We start from the raw sequence: 17,132 nt of genomic DNA on the forward strand, positions 1-17,132 counted from the left end.
TGTGAATGCTGACAGAACAGCAGACCAGTTTGCAAAACCGTGCATTCAACACGGACCTCCAGAGAACCAATGGAGGTACACCCGGGGTCACCCTTTAACTGTGAGCTGGCAGGACAAGCAAGCTATGGGAGGTGTGAAACAATGATCTGTCCCCCAGCTGCAGACAGCCTGGGACTTTCTAAATTCCCTTTGCTTCTCCTGAATGACCTTGGGTGTCACCTCCCACAGTCTTTGCACTAATGTGTTTTCCTTTCTAATATTTGGTTTTCCTGAGTTTTTCTGCTTGTGGATAATGGTATTACCCCAATTTACTTGACATTAGAAATATTAATACACAGGCATGCCATATTAGATTACATTGTTTCCAATACAAGAAAGATTGCCTGATGGATGAAAGGAAAAGCTCAAATGTTCTGACAATCTGAACTTGATCTTTGGAAGGAACCTGAAAAGAAAGACTCCCAAAAATTAATTGTCCTCTGGTTTCCACATGCATATTGTAATATTCACATTCCCCTAACACACACACACACACACACACACACACACACACAAATACACAATTGATTTTTAAAATATAGGTATTTAAGCATCAACTGCATGTGTTAATGAATAGTTGTAAAAAGCTTGAAATCATTGCTAGGTAGGTGTTGCAATGTGATCTGGGAGCCCTAAATACTTTGAAAATCTCTTTGTGAAAAAGAGAAGCATCTAAGTTCAGCTGAATCCCTAACAAAGAACTTTAACTGTGTTTTCCCCACAGATCTGGACGTAGGGAGACACTGATCCAAAGAACTTCACCATCTGACATTGTTGAGCCATTTTCAAGGTATAGATAACCATTCTTTCACTGCATCCTCCACTGCACAGAAAGAATCAGAGAGCTTTAGGTCCTGTTTAGAAAGACATTAAAAGGGGCAGAATTCTCATGTCTTAATTCCCTCCCAAAGCTACCATCTGTTTCTACGAGCATATTAGTGATGAACATTTCACAAGAGAGATATTAGCAGAGATGCAAACTTTCATCCCATAACAGAAGGGTGTTTTGAAATTGACAAGCATTTTTAATATATTCAGGCATTTATAAAAGATTGTAAATCACGTGTCACATAAGCATTCCCATTAGTTCAAGACCATTCCCAAATACAGCATTAAATTCTCAGTTCATTTTTGACAATTCTGATGACTACACATTCATGTTTTTGGTTCTGGAGAAAGCCCCTGCATCACTTTTATTCAATTTTTTTCTATATAATCTTTAAGTTTCTTTGTCATAGAATTAAAAGTTTTCACAAATTCCTCTCACATGTAAAGAAACACACACACACACGCACTCACATATGTATGTGTGTATACATATCTATCATGTATCTTCTGCACTTTTATTGTGAACACTGCCAAGTCTAAATTGTTTCCCATTACTGAATTTCTCTTATACTATACTATAATGTTGCAGATGGAGCTTTAAGAAAAAAAAAATGGTGGAAGTCAGCTCCTCACTTGGGGAGGATATAACTTGAGAGTCGATTTTATGCTTTTCTAATGATCCTTGTCAGAAATACTTAGTACGATTGGGACAAAGAAAGTTAAGAATGGAAAATCAATCTGCTGTACTTTACATCATGCATGCTTGGATAAGAGTAGAGTTCAAGTGCTACTCAAGCCTAGTCAATTTGAGCCAAGACTTGGCTTAAAGGAATGAAAACTGGTGGAAACATTTACTGCTACTGTAAGCTTCCAGTCTCTGAAACAGGTTTCTTGTGGGGGACCTCATAAAGTCTGACTCCAAGACATTGGATAGACAAAGTTAATATTTTGAGGGATCCAGGCACTCAAACTCCAGCCCCACATATGTACAGGCAACATTGAATAGACCCAGTAAGAAAGGACGATAGATGAGAGACAGAGCATACACATGAAGTTGGGAGGCAATAGTGCTGGAAGTCTGCAGTTTTGTTTGTGGTGTGTACATTTAATCCCAACACTTGACAGGCAGAAATGGGCTGATCCCTGTGATTTGGAAACCATTGTGGTCTATGTGGTGTATTCTAGCCTGATATACACAGTGAGTTCTGGACTAGCCAGAAATATATATGTATGCAATGTCTTAAATATATAAAGAAGAATGTAATAAGCTGACATGTCATGAAGATGAGTTAAGAGGATATCTGAAAGGTAGATTAGTTTTGCCTGGAGGTGACCCCTTGAACAAGATTTGTGTAAGTCATAGCTGCACCTTTGAACAGTGAAAAGAACAAACAACTTCAGCCAGGAAGGACTAATGCAAACTGATGGATATGGTGGTGATGAGGCACCTCTATAGAATTGTTACCAAAAAAGGTCCACAGTCCCAAGGCTTCCATGAACAAAATCTCATCACCCTGACAGCAAACATCTAAGCCTGTCTTCCCTACACTTCAGTTCACGTCACCAGGTGATGTTACATATCTTCCTCATAACAGAAAGTCTATGTGGAGAGAATCAACAATGAGTATATCAATCAGTAATGAGGAAAAGGGATACAGGGGGAGCAGACTGTCATGGGAGACTTTCCTTGAGGGAGAGGTTAACGCAGAAACATGTGCGGAAGGCAAGAAAATCCAATACATTGTCTATGCATGCTTTAAAAAAATAAAATCACAAAACATGAATTCAATAAAATTTTGTAAGACTTTCCTGGATATGTCCAGAGTAGGGTCTTCTCTGTGTGACACAAAACATAATTGTATTAGTCAGTTCCTGTGAAAAGTCTGGAGGGGATAAGATCTGACAACCATGCATCAGCATCACAAAAGCAGCTCTTGATACCCAAAACAGAATGTAAAGTGGAGAGTTCCGTATGGTAAAATTTATTTATCAAAGTGGACCATATCTGGCTTTAGGCTTTTGTTTCCTAGCTGATATAGAGGAAATTTAATTTTAAAAAATACCTGGGAGATTGATTATATTTTAAATATTACAGATCTCAAAACATTCACTATAAACATTTGAGGATTCTTAATTTTTTAAAGTAAGTTTGGTGATGCCTGCCCTATGAGATCATTGCATCCATGTTATGGGATTGTAGATGTTGAGTGATGTTATGGAATATTATTTTAACTAGTAGATGTTGAGTGATGTTGTGGAATATTATTTTAACTAGGCAGATGTGCTGCATTTGTTTATATTGCAGAATATTACTTTAACTATATAAAGGTGTGTTACATTTGATTTCTTTTATATTGTGGGACCATTGGCCAAGGGTTGGCACCATTCACAGTGGTCTGGGTTCTTCCACATCAATATTAATCAAGATAACTCACTACAGACTTGCCTGTAGACAGTATGATGGGGGAAATTCTCTTCAGAGAGGGTCCTCTTTCCAAAGAACTCTTATTTCATCAAGTTGGCAAAAGCAACAATAACCAGGACAATTGTCAGTAGAAGGCAGTTGCTGGCTTATTTCTCTTTATGTGATCCTGTTAGGGAAATAGGAGGATTCACAGGAAATATAGAGTAAGCATCTGTTGGCTTAAATTATAACTGGTACAATGAGATGGGGAAAACTTCAGATTTTGATATCATGTTAGCAGTTTTGAATTGCTGATACTTTTTGTGTCTTGGTTTTAGATTAGTAATAGTCAATCACGCAGCATCTTGCAATTTGAAGTGTGATGAAGTTTACTCTCATGGCCAAATATTGAGTCTGGGGACATGACTGGGTAGTTAGAATCACTGGCTTTATGAGCACAGAGACCTGATCTTATCACCCAGCATCCAGGAAATGAAGAACACTGTTGTCTCTCATATTCTTGCAATTCCAGTATTGAAAGCTACCAAGATAGTTATTTGGTATTGACTTGCTGGTTATCAGCCTTACTGAAAACTAGAGACCCAGTGAGAACCAACTTCAAAAAGCAGAGAAGGGGACAGGAAGACACCTGAAGCTTTCTGTATCTGTCTTCAGATGACTGGAGAGTTATTATCACATGACATCTTTCAGAGGAACCAGGTTCCATTCCCAATACCCAGGTCAAATAGTTTATAACTCCCTGTAACTCTAGTCTACAACAGCTGTCGCCTCTGGCTTCCATGGGTGTCTCCACTCATGCAAACAATCACCCCCACAAATACTATCACGAAAACTAAAAACTAAAATAAGGCCTTCCCCTGTAATCAGATTGGTGAATACCACAACTATCATCATAGAGCCTTCAACCAGTAATTGATGGAACAAGATGCAGAGGTCCACAACCACGAACAAGCCTAACCCCTGGAAATCCAGTCAAAGTGATGAAGGAGAGAATATATGAGCAAGAGAGCTGTGGAGATTCCATGAAACCAAATTAGGCACTCTATATGTAGGAGGCAGCTGCAAAGTTCGGGATAGCTGAGTGGTTGCTGAACATACAACCAGGATCTATCCTTGGTGCATTAGCTAGCTTATTGGAGCCCATTCCCTATGAGTGGACGACATACTCAGCCTTAATGCAGTGGGGAGGGGCTTGGTCCTGCCCCAACTGAATTTGCCAACACCCCTTACCTGTTGGGAGGAGTGGATAGGTGGAAAACTGGGGAAAAGGAGGAGAGAGAACTTTGGCTGGAACGTACAATGAAATTAAAAAATAAGTTTAATAAAAACTAAAAAGAATTAAAGTCTTTAAAAGATATGAGCACATTAATTTGGTTTTCCACTGGCCCTTATTTGTACCCTAAAAGCCAATTGAATAATAAACACAGTTTAAAAAATTAAGTGTCTTCAAATAATACTTCACTTGGAACAAAAATTTTAGAATTATTGATCAAAAAACATTACTTGTTGAGTATTTGTTATTTTAAGGTCATCTTTCATCTAACAAATAAGGCCTGGCTGAGGAGATAAAATGAATTCTGTAGTTTGCCATCTCCTTGCTAATCATACATCACTCAGTTTCTTTATTAGCTAGTGTGACTAAGCCACCAACATAGGTGGACACATAAGAAACTCTGTCCCAATCACTATAATGCAGTAGACTTGACATTATTATAAGAATTATGAACTAATGAAGAAAGCACAGACTTAAGGATAAATAAGCCCGATGTCTTAGGTCTCTTACTAATCTATAATTCAGTAAGTATTGCTGATTACATCCAAGACTTCCATTCATTATGAATGGAAATACTTTCAGTGTGGTGAGTTATGGGAATAAACAAATATGAAATTCCTCATGCAAAGATAAACACTCACTGTCATAACAGCATTAAATGAAGTTTGAAAGCTTCTGAATTGGATGTTAGCTGCAATGCCATTTTGCTTTCTGCTTTTGGTTTTCATTACCATGTGCTTACACATCAAATGTCTGTCAGAAGGTGTTTGAAAGGCTGTACTTCAGAGAGAATTGGATCAATAGATGGCTCATGAATATTGTTAATATTTCAGGATTCACATTTTTGTTCATGTCAATGTTTTACCAATGAATATAGTTACATTATGTTTAATAGCAAACTTTTATAATACTTATTTGTAAGAAAATATGTCTCTGTATGGTTATGTTTTATAAACATTATTTTCATGTTGTTTTGGTAGCTACAGAGGCAACATATGCTTGGCACACAGAATCACTGTTTTAATGACAGTATATCTACCTATATGTATGAGCCCAGGGATTTGCTGATATGACTGATTACAAAATATTTAGTGTTTTATTTTGCAAGGTTCAGTGGTTCTGCAGAGTGCAATGCATTATGTTTGTGCTATATGTTTGTGTTTGCCAAGGTCTCTTATGAGCAGTCATTACTTTGATGATCACAACCATATTGTAAGTAGGAAGCCAATAGATAGCATTGTGCTCATAAAAAAAGAAAGCAAATGCCAACACTGAAAATTGTACATCTGAATTCTCAAAGGCCCTTTTGAGTGATGATTGAAGAATTGTTCACAACCATGCTGTAGATAGGAATTAGCATTGCAAAGATAAAAAAAAATTCCAAAAGTGAAAGCAGACAAAGAAATCTATGTTGCTTATCAGAATTTCAGGACACTTTGGAATTTTAAACTTCATAATTTTCCTATTGAAACCATCTAAGTAACTAGCACTGCTCAGGATGGAAATGGCAGGTTGCAAGTTTGAACCCAACATTTGTTCTGTAGTGAACTACAACTGCACATAAAATAAAATAACATTCTCTCAATTTGTAAAGTGTATGGCCAACTGCTTATTTTTAATTTGAAAGGTATTAATACAATCTATGTGTGAGAGTATGTGGGTCCACATAAAAATATTGTTAATTACACATAGATTACAGAAAATCAGGAACATCTGAACTAGAGGAAGGATTGAGATACATAGGTTACAATCCCAAGGGCTGAGATACACGGGTTATGGTCCCAGCAAGCAAAACACTATCTCAATTGCTTGCATTCTCTAAGCTTCAGTTAATTCATCTGTCATGGGAGATGTCATTCTGTATATGTTTCTCATACTGGTTAATGTATAAAGCACTGTTGGCCAATAGGAAAGGAAGATAGGAGGGACTAGGAGACAAGGAGGACATAGGAAGTAGTAAGGAGAGTCAAGATGGAGAGTCTGGAGAATGCAGAATGCCGGCTGGCTCCCCGGTAAGAGAAACACATAGATCAGCAGAAATGGGTTAATACTTAAGACAGAGCTTGCCGATAAGAAACTAGTAACTGGCCAACAGAATTATATCATATACAGAGTCTCTGTGTGTTATTTGGGGCTGGCGCTGCGGCGGGACAAGACCAGCGGTGGCTGGTGGAAAAACCATACTTGTTACACATCTGTAAAATGAACTGCTTTCATTTCATAAGGCTGATATATCTTCCAGCTATCTATATCCTTGTTTCTGTTCAGGACTGTTTTGAGAACAAATAAATGTCCACAAATATATATTGATAAGTCATTTCACTCTCTGACTAAATCAGGTATGTTGCTTAATAAAAATATTTAATACAGTTTAAATAAAACAAACATGATTTAATTTTAAACTAGACATGATGTTCTATGCATACTTACAGTGGTTTTGTTTACTGTGGCACCAAATTCATCATCTATTGGGGTAGAGGAATAGTTCAGTGGTTAAAAACAAATGCCCTGAATGAAGATTGCTCCTTCCCAACTCAGACCTCTCCCCAACTACTTACTATTAATAACAAAATTCATCATCTATTGGGGTAGAGGAATAGTTCAGTGGTTAAAAACAAATACCCTGAATGAAGGTTGCTCCTCCCCAACTCAGACCCCTCCCCAACTACTTACTATTAATAACTTAACACCTGTTAACGTCAATGTCACAGTACTTCTTTGAGGTTACAATCAATCCTGAATGTAACTAAATCTTCCACATGAAAGCGTGATGAATGTCACTCATAGACAAAGTTCTTAATTTCAAAAGCACTCAATAATAAACCCTCAACGGGTGCAGTATTTCTTTGAAATTACTAAGCTAATGGACACTTCCTCTATTACTATTTCTTTAGGAATTTGAATAATTGGATTGTATTCTTAGCTTATGATGTACCATAATTGTGAATCAGAATAAAGAGAAAAAAAATGATAGAAATACATGTCCTGCTGCTTTCCCAAAAATATTTCAGAGAAACTTTGTTCCCAAAGCATGTGGTTTGAGGTCAAATAATTTTGGAAAATGTTGACTCTCATCAGGAATGCACCTGCCATCATATTTTTGTGCTCCAGCTGCAAGAATGGAGGAGAACTAATAAAGTTCCCATTTACAGAAACGGGAACAGCATGACCCACAGTGCTCTTGCCAGTGGCGTACATATCTTACAGTACAAGAAACTAATAAAATAGCTACATACAATGAAAATATTAATCTTAAAATATTCATACTATTTCAAGGAATTTTCTGCTTCTTTTCTTTAATTTTCATTTAGTTTACTTATTCTTTACACTGCACCAATTTTGACAGAATCTTAAAAGGATCCTTATTTCTCTATCCTGGGGCTTATGCAAGATGAGTGTGACTAGAACACTATGAATGAAGAAACAATAGTGTGAGGTCAGAGATTTAGCAAGATGCCAGATCATGTAGGATCTTGTGAAACTTATTAAGGTGTGTGATTTTGAATGCTAGAAAAGGTCATGGAAGGGTTTGCAACAAAACAATGACTTAGCTTCTCTGTTTTATCAGATTTTTGTGGGTGCTGAAAAGTAGATGTTAGGGAATCCATTGCTTAAATGCAGGCTTGGCTGAGGTTCCCATGGCATACAAACATATTTGTCAGTCTGGATTGATTTGATGGGGAAATGTTTGCAAAATACCTCACAACATTGGCCGGCAAAAAAAAAAAAAAAAAAAAAAAAAAAAAAAGAAAGAAAGAAAGAAAAGCTAAATAAAAATATAAATCATTGTATTTGTTTAATTAAATATAGAATAATTCTGTTTAATTTTAAAATACACATTTATAGCTGCCAAATTCTACTAGAATCTTGGAGCTATCCAATAATCAAATAATGGCTCTATTATTCTTTAAAATATTTGCCTCTTTTTTTTTTCTATTTAAAGCTCCAACAAACTTCTTTGGGAAAAGGGTATTCTCATAATTGTCAACCCTTATTAAATGCTTACTTTGCTACAAGTGGCTGAAGTATATTTTGTTACTCTTTTTTTAACAACTCTTTAAATTGGTTTCTACTTATTACCATTAAATTAATGAGGACATTGACACGCTGAAATGAATATGTGGATTTTTCAATTAAATGCAGCTAGCAAGAACAATGCAGGGGATTTGATTCAAATTTAGAATGTGGGAACCTCACTCAATTACCATTCACTTCTAAATTCATGGGTGAAAAATCTATGATCATTGTCATCTTCAGAAGAGCTCTTGCTCCCAGCAAAGTCCAACCTCACCTGAAATTTCCATGGCCCTTGATTCCTACATTATTCATCCTCTGTTTCTTTAGCGCCCTGGCTGCATCAGCTCATCCCATGAATATTCAAGCATGTTCTTATCCTTAGCATATCTAAATACCACTCCCAATAGCAATCTTCTCAGTTTTATTCTAACATATTTTTTAGCAGAGAAAGCCCATTATTATTTTTAAGCTGGTGTTTTTTGTTTTTGTTTTTCATTCAAATTAAAGTTCAGTTTCTGATCCAAGAGTAAGCACATTCATATGTGCTTCTCATGGCGTTGAAGATCAAATTCTTTCCACACCAACTTCATCTTACTCATCTTTCTATTGGGCAGCATTCTTCCAGTTTGCTGTTTCTTCCCCAAATAGAGTCTTTAAAATCGGTTACACAGAGCTCATTCACATGCACCCAATTAACTGCTCTTATCATTGTCGCTATTACACATTGTTTTTTGTTTTTTTTTTGTTTGTTTGTTTGTTTGTTTTTTTTAACATCCTGGCAACAGTTCCCCTGCCCCGCCATCTCCCAGAAGTCCTTTCTGTCTACTGACCTGTTTCCCCACCCCCAAATCCTCCATTTCTGTCCAGGAAATATCTGGTATTCCATGGAAATCAACAAAACACATTATATCAAATTTCAGTAAAACTAAGCACCTCCCCCACGTTTTAAGTCTGGGCAAGGTGACCCGGTATAGGAGTAGGGTCCCAAAAGCCAACAGAAGTGTCAGAAACAACCCCTGCTTCCACTGTTAGGAGTCTCAAAAAAGACCAAGACACATAACCGTAACACACAGAGTGCTTAGGTCAGTCTCATGCAGGCTGGTAATTGTTTCAGTCTCTGTGAGCTTCTGTGAGTCCAGATTAATTAGTTAACTCTGTGGGTTTTCTTGTGATGTCCTTTGTTAACAGAAGTTTCTGTGCCATCAGTTCCTGCAGTCCTTCAGTCTCAAATAAACATACAGAGGCTTACATGAATTATAAACTATTTGGCCAATGGTTCAAGATTCTTACTTGCTAGCTCTCTTTTAATTATGGACCCATTTTTATTAATCTATGTATCTCCATGTGGTCTTCGCTTACTGGAGAATGCCCAGACCTCTTCCTTCATTGGCAGCTACATAGTGTCTCCCTTCTGAATTCACTCTCTGCATCTTCTCCCAGAATTCTAGTCTGATAGCCCGCCTATACTTGCTACCGGGCTATATTCTGTTTGCCCATTGGCTGAAACAGCTTTATTCATCAACCAATAAGAGGAACATATATTCGCAGCATACAGAAGAACCTCCCCCATCAGTCCTTGTGTCTTCTGGTTCATAAAATCCTTTATCCCTCTCTTCTGCAGGATTCTCCTAATGTTGGGCTGTAGGACTTATATCTGTTTCCATCAGTTGTGAGATGAAGCCTCTCTGGGCACCAATCTATAAGTATGGGAGACTATCATTAGGCATCATAATATCTTTTCTTCAGTCATGTTTGGTTCTATCCAATGTCTCTGGACAATGCCTTTTTATGTCTGTATTCAGAAAATCTCCTTCCAGCACCATGAAAGATATGGTAGAGATGAAGCTTCCACAAAAACACCAGGTTATAGTCTCCATGGTCTGTGACTCATGTCACGCGTGGTTGTGTGCATTAGGGACCTTCTATAGAGTAGATTGCAAAGAATTTTTTAGGGATTATCCATTTGTTCGTTTCTCCCCTTATTTCCTCAACTAAAATGCCTTCCCCTCCCCTACCTGAGTATAACCTCTTCTATACTATTAATCCTCCTAAGATTTTATACCACACCTTTCTATCACAGGAAATGTGCAAGTTTCCTGGCCCCAATATAACCCTTACTAATTTCTAGACATGTAGGGGTATTACAAATGAAATACTTATATATGAAGATTCAAGACTAATATTCATTAATGAGGAAAATTGTGTGGTGTTTATTTTACTGGGTTTAAGTTCACTAACTCTGAAAATTATCACCAGTGCCATTCATTTCCTACTGAGATTCATTTTATATAACTAAGTAATATTTTGATGCATAAATATAATTCATTTTAATTATCCATTTGTCACTTGATAGCTATTGTGTTGGATAGGTTTTATTCAGGCTGAGTTATCTGCGTTGTGGTAGCCTCAATTGAGACAATGCCCACATTAAATTGGCCTGTAGGCAAGCTTATTGGACACAGCCTTGATTAATGATTTATGTTGAAAGCTCTCTTGCTTTGAGAGTTATGCCATCCACAGGCAGGTGGTCCTGGGATGTATGAGAAAGCAAACTGAGCAAGATAACTTGAACAGGGAAATTAACATTTCTCCATGGTCTCTGCCTTAGTTCTTGCTTCTAAATTGTTGTCTTGATTCACAAGCTTGACTTCATGGTGACCTATAAACTTTAAGACAGATAAGTCCTTTCCTCCCCAAGGTGATTTTGGTCAAATTTTTGTCACAAAAATAGAAGCCTAACTAGTATACAAATTGATAACAGAACTAGGTTATGGTTGTAACAGATATGATCATGTACTGGAAAGGGTTACCTGAGGACTTTGGGAACTTGAAATCGAAAATACATGAAGTGTTCAGAGTTTAATTAGTTATGGAAACCTGTAAGAGATTACTGAGAGTAGTGTAAGATGATGGAGTTCTTCCTTGCTTGTGACATTTTCAGATGGAAGCAAAAACTCTAATAGAATAATTGATATGATATTCCATACTGAGAATTTACACATAGCTTCTTGGCTAGGTATAAGGGAGGAAGGAAAGTAGAAGATTATTTGGCTGGGGAAATGTATGTTGAAACTATATTGTACGAATTTCTTAAAGAATACATAAAATTTTAAAGTAGAATATTATACAATACAATAAAAAAGGATCTGTGGTTTTTTCAGTTGGTCTGAAGAATCAGCCATGATTTGCAATAAACTAGCAACCTTGAGGTGAAATCTTATGGAAGTATTTTCTCAGTAGCAGCCGACAGAGCTATGATCCAAAGGTGCTAAAATTACATCACCTGCTAGCTACAGAACTTGATAATGCTTAATAAGGATTTCCCACATGGTGCTTGTTTTAAGGTGTGAGGAGGTTCTGGAGAGAAGCTGAAGTTAGAGGACCGGAGAAGTTGTTGGTGGCCATGTAGCCAGTTTTCAGTGGAGAGCTCACCAGGTAGAGAAATTTAAAAAGAGATTGTGGAATAACCACCAAGGCCATAACACACTGTTTGCCCATGTCTACAATAAAACCCATGTATGCCGTGAACTGCAGATATAGAGAAATGGAGCTGTTCCAACCCTTTGGAGCTCAGAGTATGAATGGGTCCCAGATGAGCACACTGAGCCACAAAATTTACAAGCTAAAACCACAGTGTGTGGTACATTGAGGAAAGTGAAAGCTCTTAGTGTTACTCATGAGGCATTCACAGTGTAAAGCTTAAAACATCTCCATTTGTTTATACAACAGAATTCTGAAAGAGAAATAAGCACCATGTTTTACCAGAGTTAACAAACACTGTGGATATATTAAGTGGTTTGTTACTGGGATCCCAAATGCAGAAACAGAATGCCATGGAGCAAATGAATAGAATTCTTAATTTTCGATCTCCTTATTCTTTCATATAAATATATTTCTGTATAAGTGGTCTTAGGAATATTAACATAGTGAATAAACCCTGAAAGTAAATAGGAGTACAGTTCTTCCCAACAGACTGATGGTGGCTGTTATTTTTCCTGCAGCTATCTTAGCCATTTTAAAGTACTATGTCCTTTCAGACCAGTTTTAGACCAGCTAAACTTGTCTGTGTTGAAATGCTCATCAATTCTGCAACTGTTGCTCCTGGGACACCAATACTTTATACATAGCAAACAGTGAAATTTTCATTGTTTTTCATGTGAGTTCTCAAAAAAAAATGGTAGTGCACTCTCAAGTTTGTTTCCATAAGCATAAAGCCACACAATGTCCATGACCTTATTTTCCTCATTATAACTGTTTTCTTTAGTAATATGGTATATTAGACAGAAGAAATAAAAAAGAAAAACTACAATGAATTGTTTTCAGTTTTTAAAGGATTTCCTTTAGAAATTAAATAATGTGCGCTGAGTATTTGAGAATTTCATAATGTATGTTGAACATGCTAACCCTAGTGGTCCTTCTTTAATCCCTCTAAATCATCTTATACGTTCAGACTCAACTTTGAGATTATTTCTGCCTTTGTTTTTGCCCAAGTAAATTAAGTTTTTGTTGCTCAACTACTCTTAGAATTAGGACATGTTCAGCTGTGTGGTCTGCCTCGCTAGGATTATGTTACAAAAGAAAACATGAACAAGGAAAACAAAACTGACCAATAATCACTACTCAGTTTGCAGGGGGACCACCTATGTACCTTGCCACCTCAATGCTGAGGTATTGTCTGGCGAGAGAATATCCAAGTCTTGTATATTTTGTCACAATCTTTTGCAGTTTGAATTTTCTATGAGCTTATGCCCTACAGTGATTGTGAATATTTGTTTCCTTGAAGTGATACACAACCCTTAAAATTCTTTCTGTCCCTTTTGTGAAGATTTTTGAGCCTGACTAATACTGACAGCTAGTTAAAAAAAAATAAAACTATGCTATTTTGGGGGAAAAAAAGCTGCTAATATTCTTGACTTGTAAATACATGAATAGTTTAAAAAAAACAGTGCTTATTGTATTTGTATTTTCAGTATAAAAGATTGTGAAATTGCCCCTGTTTTGGCCTAAGATAAATACATACAATGAAAATATTCTATAACAAACTCTTCCAAAATTGGAAATGTATGGAAATGGGGAAAAATAGGAAGACTTTTAAATAGCAATAACTTAACTGCATTTTTAAAAATTTCATTCATTTTATTTTATTATATTCTTTCCTTTCTGAAAACGTTCCATATTCTTCACTCTTCCCTACACACATCTTCATGTTTCCTGCTATTCTTTCCTTTCCCCTTCAACCCTCTCCCCTAAAACTGGAACAAAACAAAAAATAACAATAATCAGATAACCAATTAATTTTGGTAATTTTTGACATGTATTTTTTTCTATATTGGTAGATACACCATTCCTAAGATGTCTGAGCATATACCCTCCGCCCAGCACATTGGTTCTTAACCTTCCTAATACTGTAATTTTTTAATACAATGCCTATTGTTTTAGTGACCCTTAATCATAAATTTAGTTTCATTGCTACTCCATAACTGTAATTTTGCTGGTGTTTTGAATTGTAATGTAAGTATTTTGGAAGTAGAAGTTTACCAATGGTGTCTTGACCCACAGGTTGAAAACCACTTCTCCAGGCTTACACTGGAATCACTCCAAACTTTGATCTAGTTACCTATGATCCTGTGTTCTGGTCTGTGCCAATGCAAACTTCAGTTGCTTAGCTAGAATTAGTTTTCCTTTCTGCATTGATCTGTGAAGTCTTTTGACTGCACAGCGCCACAAAACAAATGACAAATGTGATACTGTGTTGCTTTTTGAACTAATGCATCAGAAACTGTGGCTGTAATACTTCATGTTTTGATCTAATCTTGAAGAAAGGATAAGTCAGAACAAGAAGAATTAGATACAATTAATTCCTCAGACCATAGCAGAACAAAGCAAGTCCTGTAACAGCATGTACCACAATCCCAGCATCAAACCCAATCCCAGCATCAAACCATTCAGGATAAAAAAAAAATAATGTTACAATTTTCCATCCTACAGACTTGACAGAATATGAAGACCTTACTCTATATGAGAAGATACATAGACTCTGTTATGTCTTGAGTTAAACTACTAAATCTTACCTCAGAATTTGTACATTAAATTACGTTTATAAGGTTATAATTTTTCTTGGGTACTTCTTTATAAATAATGAATACACACACACACACACACACACACACACACACACACGCACATGCACGCGCATGCATGTGTGTGTGTGTGTGTGTGTGTGTGTGTGGTGCCATGACATGGACAATGAAGATAATTTTAAGATATTTTCATATTGATTTCAAGTATTTTTCTAAATCTCTGCATTTATGTATGTGCCTCATTTACATGCCTTGTTCACAAAGAAGCCAGAATAAGACATCAAATCTCTTTAACTGGAGCCACAGGAAGTTGGAAGTCCTTTGATATGGGTGCTGAAATGAGATGCCAGGCCCTCTGCAAGTATAACAGGTACTCTTTATATATATATATATATATATATATATATATATATATATATATCAAAGTCCAATTAAATGAAAACAAACATTTATACACAATATTTGGGAATTTGGGCATCGTTCTTTCCAAACTACTTCCTGCTGGTAAGGGGCGCTGTCATGGGAGATTCGAAGAAGATTCAGAAATCCTGGCTGTAGTCTGTAGGGCTGTTTGTCCAGCTGTTTTGAATGTAGGATCACCTTGTACTCTGTTTCAGACAGTCTGGCATGATCAAACCACATTAGTCTGGAAGGAATCCACATCTTTTCATTTTTCTGTGGAAACAAAAATAGAAATCCTCTTCCCCAGTAATTTGTCCTTCAACTTAAATTTTGAAGTCAAAGCATTTTTTTAATTTAATTTATTATTTTACATGTCGATCCCAGTTCCCTCTCCCTCCCTTCATCCCTCCCTTCCTCCTTCCCTCCCTTTTACCCTCTCTGCCCTCTCACACGCACTCTAACCACCCTCCCCTCCCATCCCCCCACCCCAATTCCATATGTAGGGGAATGCCATCCAGTTGGGGTCATGTAGATCTGACAGGTCATGTGAAGTAGGGACTAGGGCTTCTCTCCTGTCTCTAGATTAAGGCCGTTATCCATCCATGGGGGATATGTTCGCAAAGTCCTTTTGTGCAACAGGGATACATCCTGGCTCCACTGTCTGAGGTCTCTTAGACTGCTCAGTCCTTCTGGCTGAGACCCATATTCAGGGGGGCCTGACTCAGTCCCATGCTGGCTTCCCAGCTATCAGTCTAGTGGCTGTTAGCTCCTCCTTGTTCAGGTAAGCTGTCTCTATGTGTTTCTGCAACCTGGTCTTGTCCTCTCCATCTGCATCTGGGTTCTAGTTCGACTCAGTGTTTATGTATGGGTGTTTGATCCTGTTTTCAACAGGCATTCATTGAGGGCTCCATGGAGAAGTTAGTTGTTGATCTCACTCTCCGGGAAGGGCATTTATGATAGCCTTTCCACGGAAGCTCAAATTGTTAGTTGGGAGCAGTCTTTTAGTTCTCTAGACCTTTCTTTGTGTTCAATTTTATCTTCAAACCAATATTGGCTCCCTCTTTTATGTTCTCTCTCTCTGTCTCTGTCTCTCTCTCTCTCTCTCTCTTTCCTATCTTCTATTCCTAACCAGGCTCAATCTTCCTGGTCGCACATGTTTTCCTTCCTCCTCCTCATTTTCTCCTACATCTCTCTCCATTCGCTGCCCCCCCCCACTTCACCTGAGCTCTGGGGGACTTGTCCCTTCCCAGTTCTGTGAGGGACTTTATATGAATCTCTTAGAATACACCTTGTATCCTAGTTCGTCTGGTGATGTGAATTATAGGCTGGTGATCCTTTGCTCTAGGTCTAAAATCCATGTATGAGTGAGTACATACTGTGTTCCTCTTTTTGTGACTGGGTTACCTCATTCAGGATGGTTTCTTCAAGTGCCATCCACTTGCCTGCGAATTTCAAGATACCATTATTTTTTTCTGCAGGGTAGTATTCCATTGTGTAGATGTGCCACATCTTCATTAACCATTCTTCAATTGAGGGGCATCTAGGTTGCTTCCAGGTTCTTGCTATTACAAATAGTGCTGTTATTAACATAGTTGAACAGATGTCTTTGTTGCATGGATGTGAATCCTTTGGGTATATGCCTAAGAGGGGGATTGCCGGGTCCTGTGGTAAACTAATTCTCATTTTCCTGAGGAACCGCCATACTGATCTCCAAAATGGCTGTATGAGTTTGCACTCCCACCAGCAGTGGAGGAGTGTTCCACTTTCTCCACATCCTCTCCAACATAAGTTGTCATTGGTGTTTCTAATTTTAGCCATTCTGGCAGGGGTAAGATGGTATCTCAAAGTTGTTTTGATTTGCATTTCCCTGATAGCTAAGGATGTGGAGCATTTTCTTAAGTGTCTTTCAGCCTTTTTGATTTCCTCTATTGAGAATTCTTTCTTCAGTTCTGTACCCCATTTTTAATAGGGTTATTTGGTGTTTTGTTGACTAGTTTCTTGAGTTCTTTGTATATTTTGGAGATCAGCCCTTTGTTGGATATAGGATTGGTGAAAATCTTTTCCCAGT

Source organism: Phodopus roborovskii, unplaced genomic scaffold (assembly GCF_943737965.1).
Source record: "Phodopus roborovskii unplaced genomic scaffold, PHOROB, whole genome shotgun sequence".
Classification (NCBI taxonomy): Eukaryota; Metazoa; Chordata; class Mammalia; order Rodentia; family Cricetidae; genus Phodopus; species Phodopus roborovskii.